The following is a 13,340-nucleotide window of genomic DNA, read 5'->3' as shown; positions in this document are numbered from 1 at the left end:
TGGGTTTGTCATATGTAGCTTTTATTATGTTGAGGTATGTTCCTTCTATTCCTGCTTTCTGGAGAGTTTTAATCATAAATGAGTGTTGAATTTTGTCAAAGGCTTTCTCTGCATCTATTGAGATAATCATATGGTTTTTATCTTTCAATTTGTTAATGTGGTGTATTACATTGATTGATTTGCGGATATTGAAGAATCCTTGCATTCCTGGGATAAAGCCCACTTGGTCAACTAAACAGAAAAGTAACAAGGAAACACGAACCTTAAATGACACAGTGGACCAGCTAGATCTAATTGATATCTATAGGACATTTCACCCCAAAACAATCAACTTCACCTTTTTCTCAAGTGCACACGGAACCTTCTCCAGAATAGATCACATCCTGGGCCATAAATCTAGTCTTGGAAAATTCAGAAAAATTGAAATCATTCCAGTCATCTTTTCTGACCACAGTGCAGTAAGATTAGATCTCAATTACAGGAAAAAAATTGTTAAAAATTCAAACACATGGAGGCTAAATAACACGCTTCTGAATAACCAACAAATCATAGAAGAAATCAAAAAAGAAATCAAAATATGTATAGAAATGAATGAAAATGAAAACACAACAACCCAAAACCTATGGGACACTGTAAAAGCAGTGCTAAGGGGAAGGTTCATAGCATTACAGGCTTACATCAAGAAACAAGAAAAAAGCCAAATAAATAACCTAACTCTACACCTAAAGCAATTAGAGAAGGAAGAAATGAAGAACCCCAGGGTTAGCAGAAGGAAAGAAATCTTAAAAATTAAGGCAGAAATAAATGCAATAGAAACTAAAGAGACCATAGCAAAAATCAACAAAGCTAAAAGCTGGTTTTTTGAAAAAATAAACAAAATTGACAAACCATTAGCAAGACTCATTAAGAAACAAAGAGAGAAGAACCAAATTAACAAAATTAGAAATGAAAATGGAGAGATCACAACAGACAACACTGAAATACAAAGGATCATAAGAGACTACTACCAGCAGCTCTATGCCAATAAAATGGACAACTTAGATGAAATGGACAAATTCTTAGAAAAGTATAACTTTCCAAAACTGAACCAGGAAGAAATAGAAGATCTTAACAGACCCATCACAGGCAAGGAAATCGAAACTGTCATCAAAAATCTTCCAGCAAACAAAAGCCCAGGACCAGATGGCTTCACAGCTGAATTCTACCAAAAATTTAGAGAAGAGCTAACACCTACCTTACTCAAACTCTTCCAGAAAATTGCAGAAGAAGGTAAACTTCCAAACTCATTCTATGAGGCCACCATCACCCTAATTCCAAAACCAGACAAAGATGCCACAAAAAAAGAAAACTACAGGCCAATATCACTGATGAACATAGATGCAAAAATCCTTAACAAAATTCTAGCAAACAGAATCCAACAACATATTAAAAAAATCATACATCAATTCTATTGATAGCTTGTACTCTCATTCTTATGCATTTATTGAAGATAAAATGATTCACCTTGTTGGTGGAGGACATTTCCCAGTTGGTTATAAAAATGATAAGCAATTGTCTGTCATTCTTTCCTTCCCTCATCTGGACCTGGTATGAGACAATGATCCAGGTAAGAGTGCTTACTTTGGAGATCCAAACCATCCCTCAGGTGAGATATTCCCAGAATCTTGATGAGATTTATGGATGGAGGGTTACCAGTCTCATTTGGCCTTTACATTAAATTTTCTAATGTCGGCATTATCAGAAATAATACTGAATATTTTACATCCTTTTGGTTTGGGTTCTTAAATTGAAAATATGCAAAGGAACTTTATGAGTCCTTTCAGATCATACAAGAGCGTCTCTGGAGGCTCAGATGGTAAAGAGTCTGCCTCCAATTCAGGAGATCGGGGTTCGATCCCTGGGTTGGGAAGATTCCCTGGAGAAGGAAATGGCAACCCACTTCAGTACTCTTGCCTGGCCATGGACAGAGGAGTCTGGCGAGCCCCAATCCAAGGGGTTGCAAAGAGTCAGATACAATTGAGTGACTAACATATCAGACCATACAAATAAGGAACATCAGCAATAAGTATCTATCTTGAATGATAGACTCCTCGGTGTTTATTTTTATCAGTTCAACACTGTTATGGTACCTATTTCATTGCCTGCTCTTTTCCCTGTCTGTTATGTTTTAGAATTCCTCTCCTCTATTAGAAGAGAAATTTTTTGATGGCAAAAGTTCTTTGTTTTACTTAATCTTCCTACCACTTGGTACAATGTCATGTATACAATTCAAAATCAATGAGTATTTTAAATTACTTGTATACAGTTTCATTTGAAATGAATTGCTCAGTTTCAATAGTCAGGGAAATGATCTGTTTAAGCATTTGTTTAAATTTACTAAATTTCAAACTAAGGACTTTCAGAAAGTGTTCTTTTTATTCATGAAATATTTGTCTTTAAAAATATTAGTTAAAATTCTTTTTAAAAAGGCAGTAAGCACATTTCAAATGGTTATTTTCAAAGTTTATTTTTTTTTTTAAATTGAAAGGGTCATATTTTGATGAGTAAAAGAAAGAGAAATACCATTTTAATTTTCTAGTATCAGCTGACTTAAATAGAGGGAACTGAGTTTTAGATTTGCTTTTCCTTCATTTGTATTTGTTATCTCCATAAATCGGTAGGCTCATAATAATTGGATTATATCATTTTCCCCCAGACAATTATAGGAGGATTGGGTTGAAAATATTTGAGGTTGCAGAACACAGTCAAAATTTTTTTCTATGAAATTTGCTTTCTTATTTTACTTCAGCTGAAGTCTTTCAGAGCTCAGAACTCAGGCTAATGTTATATTTAGCTTGTTTTTATACAAAGGATAGATGTATGAACGCAGAGTCAGACACACCCTCTCTTCCCATCCCCCTCCCTCCATATAGTTTCTGTTTAGGACACCAACACCTTTTATGAATATCAATCAACCAATTAAAATGTATGACATTCTGAACTCAAAGTCAAACCTTTTAGGTAGATGCCTAGTGAATAGACCCTGCATTTAACGGGAAAAAAAACAAATCCAGTTTCTGTTCTATGCATTTTGTATTCCTCTCTAAAACTATAGTTTGTGAGTTTACACTTCAAATAAACAAGCAGACTGAAAAGTGTAACTGTGCCTTTTCGGCTTACTTCCTATGTGAGATGAATACTAATATTTCACTTCCTTCAGTGTGAAAAACCGGTCATTGAAAACCCTGTGTATGTTGGTGGTTCACTCGCTGGGTCCAATGCTTCATTCATCCTTACCTTGATTTAAATTGAATTTCAGCTCACAGAGAGGACAAAAAATGGGAGGGAAAAAAAAAAAGGAGAGAGAGAGAGAATCAGTAAAAGCAATAAAAAGTGTAGAGAACATAAATATAAATCTGCCTCCTCTCAGTGTGCTACAAAATATCAGAAATCATCTTACTTTTTTTCTTGAGTTAAACATTTGTGGGGAAGTTAAAAAATCATTTTGTGCTTTTGCTTTTTTACTTGTTTCTAACCTAGACTGTCTTCTTGATTAAAAAATATGTGTATGTAAGAATTGATTTCATTTTCCAGAATTGTCTTGAGGATAGTTTTGAAAATACAGAGAAAATAAAAGTATCTTAGGTCAATACTTGAAAGGTTTATTTTCTTGAAAGGTATGTATAAATGTTTTGATATTATGTGATTACAGGACAGCTTAACTCAATGCTTTTGACTTCCAGGTTCTGAAATCACTGCCTTCTCCTGCCTCCCAAACTATTATACTCACTGGGTTTACTTTATTTTTAACTGGCTTTTAATTCTGCAAGAAACTTATATGCTTCATGTCCTTGGCATATACAGTAGATATTAGTGTTCTTTAGGGTGCTATTTTGTGTCTTTGAGTATTCTCACTCTCACTCTCTCAGTCACCTCACTTACTGTCTTCATTTATTATCTATATCTGATCACTTCTAAATTTATTTCTACCACCTTAGATATGACTCTCATGAATCTGACTGCCATTAGACATCTCTCCTTGAATTAACCACATCAACTACATTCAAAACAGTTTATCAACTTGCTTCTCCAGCATGACTTCTCAATGAAAGTCCTGAAAGCCCGTGCTAGAGTCCAGGCCTCCATCACTTACTCTCCCACTTATTCTCCTTCTTCCTTATTGTCACAGTCAATCAATAACCAGATCCTACTGATCCTATTTCCTAATTGTATTTTTTTTTTTTGTTTTCAACACTCTATACTTTCTCCAATCCCTACTCTAGTAAGCATCATTGATAATTTTATAATTAAGAGATTCCTAAGTGGTCCCTGCATATGGAGTTGTATATCTAAAGGGCAAACATTAAGTCATCCTAAGATGCCTCTTTGCTGTCTTTCCATTGCTACTAGGCTACATTTTAAACCTTCACATCTGGCTCCTATTACCTTTCCCTCCTCTGTTTTCGGTTTATTTATTTATTTTTTTTGTTCTCAGTTTTTTAATAGTGTACAATTTGTGTTCCAATCACACTGACTTTACTTGCTTCTTTTCCTTAAAATTTTATCTTTGTGTGTGTGACAATACAATCAACATTAACCCATTTCCTGTGCATTCTTGATATCTCAAATTACACATTGTTGCTTCCAAACTATTCCTCATTATCTCTCTCATCTAACTGGACTTATTATGCCCCACAGACAACTCTAGTTCTCTGTCATAATACTTAGAACACTTATAGGAAATACTTGTCTACCTTCCTTACATAAACGGAATTTTCATTGCATAAGTAAATAGTCTATCTAATATACTATTGTGCCAATATTAAACAAATAAATAAATGCATTTTTCAAACTGTGATACTCCACATGGAGAGCAGTAAATATTTTATTAGGCAGCATTACCAAGATGAGAATGGTTTCCTCTTAAGTTCTTTAGTCATGAGAGTATGAGTCAGAAAGCCTTAGCATCTTCTCGTTGCTTCTTAGAGGCATACAGAGAAAAAGCAAGCGCTCAGATGAATTTGGTTTCATGGTTTCTCGCCTTGTTGAAAACACTAAGTCCTAAGCATGTAAGAGTCATATGGCTCCAGAGGCACCAGGCAGTCTGGAGGTGGGAGTTGTCTTGGTAACTAGCCAGGGAATACAAAGGGAGAGTCTGTCCCCAGTGTTTCAATAATAATTAGATATCCACATGTGTGAGGTTGAATGATAATCATTCTGTGATGTTACTTACAGCCAGGTGGAACACACTTGAAATTGACAGACTGTGGTTCAGAACTGCAAAACATCTAAAAGGAAAGCATCCTGGACTCCTTTATATATACCATAACTAGTTATACTAACTAGTTGACTGAGCTTGAGTCAGTTGAAGTGAAGGGGATAAACCTAGATCCTGTTACATAGAGTGAAGTAAGTCGGAAAGAGAAAAAGAAATGTCATATATGAATGCATATTCATGGGATCTAGAAAAATGGTACTGATGAACTTATTTGCAGGAAAGGAATAGAGACACGGACATAGAGAAGAGATTTGTGGACCCGGCGGGGGGAGGAGAGGGTGGGATGAATTGAGAGAGTGGCACTGACATATTCACTACCATTTGTGAAACAGAGAGCTAGCGGGGAAGCAGCTGTATAGAACACGGAACTCAGCTCTGGGCTGCGATGACCTACAGGCTGGGATCAGGGGGAAGTGGGAAGAAGGCTCAAGAGGGAGGGGGGTCTCTGTATGCTTAGAAATAATGTGCACTGTTGTGCAGCAGAAACAAGCACAACATTGCAAAGCAATTATCCTCCAATTAAAAGAAATTTTAAAAATAAATGAAGAAAAAAGCATCCACCTCTTCTGGCTAGGCAATTATACATTCAAAAATAGTTTTGAAAGTCTAATATATGCCAGGCAATGATAGATGGTGAAGATCTAAAGATGAGTAAGACAGAGTTCTTCTATTAAAGAAACCTGAATTGTCATAGGGGAGACAAACATATCAACAATTAATCCCAATATCTAAATACAATAATATCAGCATGTATAAATCAGTGCAGTGGAGAAAGAAATAAATTCTGCTTGACTGTCAGAATAACATTCCTAAAGTAAAAAAATGAATTTGAATTTTAACTAATGAGAATTGTAAATCATGAAAGATGACATTGTGGCAAAGGGAACATATGTGTAGTTTAAAAACAACATGCTGTTTCTTAGGGAATTATAAAAGGTCTTTACTGTCTTTACTTGAACTTAAAAAAAACAGAACATTATCTGTATGGATGTTCATATGGGTGTTTCTATTTAAGGAAGAAAGAAAAACTGAAAATCTCCATCTTCTTGTCAGTATGAGGGTATTTCATGGATATTTAAAACAAACAGATATCCTAAAATGTTAAAAATTTTTAGAGGAATTTTATTGTTCTGGTGGCAAAATAACCGACCATATTTTCCATATAACAGGCTTCAGTTCAGTTCAGTTCAGTCACTCAGTCATGTCCAACTCTTTGTGACCCCATGAATCACAGCATGCCAGGCCTCCCTGTCCATCACCAACTCCCAGAATCCACCCAAACTCATGTCCATTGTGTCGGTGATGCCATCCAACCATCTCATCCTCTGTCATCCCCTTCTCCTCCTGCCCCCAATCTTTCCCAGCATCAGGGTCTTTTCAAATGAGTCAGCTCTCCGCATCAGGTGCTAATAGTATGGTTAGATCTAAAAGAGATGATATTATCATTAACTTACAGAAAAACAATTGGATTTCCTTTCATTTGTTGAGAGCATTTAGTAGGCTGTGTCTTCCTAGAGTCCCAGGTTGCTGAAGACAAGGTCTCAATTAGTCTCAGCAGAGAACTGGTCATGAGTCACATAATCCCTCATTCAAATGTTTATTGAAGTTTTAGCTTTTGTGCCAGGTAATCACTTAGTTTGCTGTAATATACCAGAGAAGGGAGAGGATGAACAAAATTGTTTGCCTTTTTGAAGCTATATTTTAGTAAAAATGATCAAGGAAAAGAAGACATATCAAAGGAATACATAGTGAATTATTCCATTTATATAAAATTCTAGACAAAGCAACAAGAGTACAAAATGCAATACTGGCGTGCAGTCTCAAAAATGACAGACTGATCTTGGTGTATTTCCAAGGCAAACCATTCAGCATCACAGTAATACAAGTCTATGCCCCAATCACTAAAGCCCAAGAGGCTGAAGATGAGCAATTCTATGAAGAACTATAAGACGTTATAGAATACCAACAAAAGATGTTCTTTTCATCAGGGGGGACTGGAATGCAAAAGTAGGAAGTCAAAAGATACCTGGAGGAACAGGCAAGTTGGGTCTGGGAGTACAAAATAAAGCAGGTCAAAGGCTAATAGAGTACTGCCAAGAGAATGCACTGGTCATAGCAAACACCCTCTTCCAACAACACAAGAGACAACTCTGAAATCAGATTGATTATGTTCTTTGCAGCCCCAAATGGAGAAACTCAAAACAGTCAGCAAAAACAAGATCTGGAACCTACTATGGCTTAGATCATGAGCTCCTCATTGCAACATTCAGAATTAAATTGAAGAAAGTAGGGAAAACCACTAGGCAATTCAGATATGGCCTAAATCAAATGCCTTATGCCTATACAGTGGAAGTGACAAATAAATTCAAGGGATCAGATCTGATAGAGTGCCTGAAGAAATATGGATGGAGGTTTGTAACACTACACAGGAGGTGGAACTGGACATGGAACAACAGACTGGTTCCAAACTGGGAAAGGAGTACATCAAGGCTGTATATTGTCATCCTGCTGATTTAACTTATAATCAGAGTATATCATGTGAAAGGCCAGGTTGGATGAAGCACAAGCTGGATATTAAGATTGCCGGGAGAAATATCAATAACCTCAGATATGCAGATAATACCACCCTTATGGAAGAAAGTGAAGAGGCACTGAAGAGCCTCCTGATGAGGGTGAAATAGGAGAGTGAAAAAGCTGGCTTAAAACTTAATATTAAAAAAATGAAGATCATGGCGTCCAGTCACATCATTTCATGGCAAATAGATGGGGAAACAATGGAAACAGTGACAGACATTATTTTCTTGGGCTCCAAAATCACTACAGATGCTGACTGCAGTCATCAAAATAAAAGATGCTTGCACTTTGGAAGAAAAGCTATGGCCAGCATGCTGTGTTGATGTGCTGTCATGACCAAATCTTTGCAACCCCATGGACTACAGCCTGCCTGGTTCCTCTGTCCATGGAATTTTCCAGGCAAGAATACTGGAGTGGGTTGCCAGTAGACAGCATATTTAAAAGCAGAGACATTACTTTGCTGACAAATGTCCATCTAGTCAAAGCTATGGTTTTTCCAATAGCCATGTATGGATGTGAGAGTTGGACTATAAAGAAAGCTGAATGATGAGCACTTTTGAACTTCAGTATTGGAGAAGACTCTTGAGAGCCTCTTGGACTGCAAGGAGATCAAATTAGTCAATCCTAAAGGAAATCAGTCCTGAATATTCATTGGAAGGACTGATGCTGAAGCTGAAACTCCAATACTTTGGCCACCTGATGTGAAGAACTGACACATTGGAAAAGATCCTGATGCTGGGAAAGACTGAAGGTGGGAGGAGAAGGGGATGACAGAGAATGAGATGGTTGGATGGCATCACAAAATCAACCGACATGAGTTTTAGCAAGCTCCAGGCATCGGTGGAGGACAGATGTGCTGCAGTCTGGTGTGCCGCAGTCCATGGAGTTACAGTGAGTCAGACACAATTGAGCAACTGAACAGAACAGGAGGTGGTGATAAAAACCATCCCAAAGAAAAAGAAATGCAAGAAGGCAAAATGGTTGTCTGAGGAGGCTTTACAAATAGCTGGGAAAAGAAGAGAAGCAAAAGGCAAAGGAGGAAGGGAAAGATACACCAAACTGAATGCAGAATCCCAAAGAATAGCAAAGAAAGAAAAGAAAGACTTCTTAAGTGAACAATGTAAAGAAATAGAGGAAAACAACAGAATGGGAAAGACCAGCAATCTCTTCAAGAAAATCAGAGATATCAAGGAAACATTTCATTCAAAGATGGGCACAATGAAGGACAGAAATGGTATGGACCTAAGAGAAGAAAAAGATAATAATTAGATGTGGCAAGAATACACAGAAGAACTATACATAAATGGACTTAATGACCATGAAAACCATGATGGTGTGGTCACTCACCTAGATGCAGACATCTTAGGGTGCAAAGTCAAAGTGGGCCTTAGGAAGCATCACTATGAACAAAGCTAGTGGAGGTGAGTTGACCTACTTAAAATCCTAGAAGATGATGCTGTTACAGTGCTGCACACAATAGGTCAGCAAATTTGGAAAACTCAGCAATAGGAACAGGAGTGGAAAATGTCAGTTTTCATTTCAATCCCAAAGATGCACATTGCCAAAGAATGTTCAATTCTTTTTGTACTGCAAAATTGTACTCATTTCACATGCTAGCAAGGCAATGTTCAAAATCTTTCAAGTTAGGCTGTAAGAGTATGTGAGCCAAGAACTTCCAGGTGTACAAGTTGGATTTAGAAAAGGCAGCGGAACTAGAGATCAAATTGCCAACATCTGATGGATCATAGAAAAAGCAAGAGAACTCCAGAAAACATCTACTTCTGCTTCATTGACTACAGAAGAGCTTTGACTGTGTGGATCACAACAAATTGTGGAAAATTCTTAAATAGATGAGAATACCAGACCAACTTACCTGTCTCCTGAGACATGCAGGTCAAGAAGCAACAGTTAGAACCTGACATGAAACAACGGACTGGTTCCAAATTGGACAGGAATACTTCAAGGCTGTATATTGTCACCCTGCTTATTTCACTTATATGCAGAGTACATCATGAGAAATGCCAGGCTGGATGACTCAAGCTGGAATCAATATTGCTGGGAGAAGTATAAACAACCTGAGATATGGAGCTGATATACTATGCTAATGGCAGAAATTGAAGAGGAACTAAAGAGCCTATTGACAAAAGTGAAAGAGGAGAGTGGAAAAACTGGCTTAAAACTCAACATTCATATAACTAAGATCATGGAATCTGATTCCATCACTTCATGGCAAACAGTTGGTGTAAAATGGAAACAGTGGCAGATTTTATTTTCTTGGGCTCCAAAATGACAGTGGATGGTGACTGCAGCCATAAAATTAAGATGCTATTCTTTGGAAGGAAGGTTATGACAAACCTAGACAGTGCATTAAATAGCAGAGATCACTTTGCCAACAAAGGTCCATGTAGTCAAAGCTATGGTTTTTCCAGTAGTCATGTATGGATGTGAAAGTTATACCATAAAAAAGGCTGAGTACTTAAGAATTGATGCTTTCAAACTGGTGCTGGAGAAGAGTCTTGAGAGTCCCTTGGACAGTCAGGAGATGAACCCAGTCAATCTTAAAGGATATCATCAAATATTCATTGGAAGGACTGCTGCTGAAACTGAAGGTCCAATACTTTGGCCACCTGAGGCAAAGAGCCAACTCACTGGCAAAGACCCTGATGCTGGAAAAGAGCATCAGAGGGCAGGGCAGGGGGAGAAGAGGGTGACAGAGAATGAGGTATTGGGTTGCATCACTGACTCAATGGACATGAATTTGAGCCAACTCTGGGAGATAGTGAAGGACAGGGAAGCCTAGCATGCTGCAGTCCTTGGGGTTGCATACAGTGGGATACAACTTTAAGCAGCTGAAAAACAAGACAAAGCAAAGCAATTTACAGTTACAAAAATAAAGTGTTACTGGCTCCCTGACACTGAAGTGAAAGAAGGAACACATGGCTTGTAACTGTTCACAAAGTAACTCTGAAGTTGACGTAAATCACTGTTATCCTAGCAGTGATTATGACTTCATGGGAGTATGTATGTATGTATATATATATATATCTCAACAATTTTGTTAAATTGTATAATGTAAATGTGAGCATTTTTATATTCATTATACCTACATATTACCTTAGAGCTAGAAGAACACAAATGTAAACTACAGGTACTTCTAGACAAAGGATAATGAAAATTCACTGCCAACTTTCTGATGCATTAAAACTATGATAGTGATTTCTTAGAAGCATAGGAAGGTGATCCAAGATGGAATCAGAGAAATGCAAGAAATAAAAAGCTATATAAGAGTAGAAATATAAGGACATAAAGTCAATATTGAATTTAAAAACAGTAAAAATAATGTCATCTAGAGCATAAAGTAAATGTAGAACAAATATGGCCAACAACAATAATGTAACAGTCAGTTAATATATGGAGATAAATTACACGAAGATCCAAGTATTATCTGCCAGGCAGTAAAAGCATTGTTACATTGGGTTGCAATAAGTGAAGGATACAGGCACATGCACTTATTTTATATTTTAGTTTAGCTACTAAATGAATAGTAAAGTATAATAATAATAATAAATTCAATATTTCAGAAGAAGGTAATAGGAAAGAGATAACCATAAACAGTGAGAAAAACAAACTAACAAATCAGAGTGGGATAGTATCTAAACTCAAATATTACATTAAATGATAATGTCTAAGTAAAATAATATCAGGTTAGCTTTAGAGTATGTTTTTCCTCAGTAATTTGTAAGATTTGATGTTAAATTATGTTCATACATTGAAGAAAACAATTGACATTTGACTACCCTTATTAGTTTAAAACTTATTTTTCAAATATTTCATATATATATATATATAGGTATACATGCATGCATCTTTTTTTTTGCCTTTTCAAACTGTTCATGATGTTCTCAAATCAAGAATACTGAAGTGGTTTGACATTCCCTTCTCCAGTGGACCACATTTTGCCAAAACTCTCCACCATGACCCGCCCATCTTGGGTGGCCCAACATGGCATGGCTCCTATTTTCATTGAGTTAGACAAGGCTGTGGTCTATGTGATCAATCTGGTTAGTTTTCTGTGATTGTGGTTTTCATTTTGTCTGCCCTCTGATGAATAAGGATAAGAGCTTACAGAGAGACTAAGATCCTGGCATCCAGTCCCACTCAGTTCAGTTCAGTTCAGTCACTCAGTCGTGTCCAACTCTTTGTGACCCCATGAATCACAGCACACCATGCCTCCCTGTCCATCACCAACTCCCAGAGTTTACTCAAACTCATGTCCATCGAGTCGGTGATGCCATCCAGCCATCTCATCCTCTGTCGTCCCCTTCTCTTCCTGCCCCCAATCCCTCCCAGCATCAGGGTCTTTTCCAATGAGTCAACTCTTCATATCAAGTGGCCAGAGTTTCAGCTTCAGAGTCAGTCCTTCCAATGAACACCCAGGACTGATCTCCTTTAGGATGGACTGGTTGGATCTCCTTGCAGTCCAAGGGGCTCTCAAGAGTCTTCTCCAACACCACAGTTCTAAAGCATCAATTCTTGTTTTGACATATGTGCGACATATGGAGCTAATGCCAGTTTTAACAGTAGGGGTGATTTAAATACTCTTTGACATATAAAATTATATGTCATTTAGAATACTTGTTTAATCATCGTGGGTGCATGCTGAGTTGTGTCTGACTCTTGGCGATTCCATGGACTCTAGCCAGCCAGGCTAGAATTTTCCAGGCAACAATACTGGAGTGGGTTGCCATTTCCTTCTCCAGGGGATCTTCCCCACCCACCCACAGACTGAACCCGTGTCTCTTGCCTCTCTTGCATTGGGAGACGGGTTCTTTACAACTGAGCCACCTGGGCACTTCCCTTAATTAATAAATTTAAGTTTTCTTTAATGGGCACCATTAAGGTAGATGTGTTGATAAACTTGATTTGTTTTATTGTAAAACAAACTTAAATGCATTTTTATTACATTAAAGTAGTACATCTTGTACTTAAATCAGACACATTTAATGAGAAGGGACCACATTTTGAAGAAATTATGAATAGATATTTTCAGTTTTTCAATGTTACAAGTGTATAAAATGTGCAAAAATAGATCACTTGAAACAGAAAATGTTTGAAATTATGTGTAACTGTCATGCATTGTTCTTTTCTAAATGGCTTATCTGAAAATTGTATTTTGCAAATTATTATCCTAATTATATTTATTTCAGTAAGATTTTATTTTTTGATAGCATACTTTAGCATCTCATCAAGGAATTTTTCAAATCAAAATGAAATATTTCCAAAGAAACAGTTTTAGGCAGAATTATCATTTTAATTATTGAATCAAAACCATGTTAAAACAAAGCATTTTAACTACCAAAGATACAATTTAGTGAGATTGCTATAAAAAGAGGAAAACAATATGTCAGGAACATATTTTAAAAAAGAACTGGCCTGCCAGAATCAGTAGCATGTAAGATTATTAAAGCAAACACACAAGAAGACAGGTGGTACATGACTAACGCCACTG

This window comes from Dama dama, chromosome 18 (genome assembly GCF_033118175.1).
Source record: "Dama dama isolate Ldn47 chromosome 18, ASM3311817v1, whole genome shotgun sequence".
Lineage (NCBI taxonomy): Eukaryota > Metazoa > Chordata > Mammalia > Artiodactyla > Cervidae > Dama > Dama dama.
The sequence above is the reverse complement of the archived record's forward strand: the minus strand, read 5'-3'. Positions refer to the sequence as shown.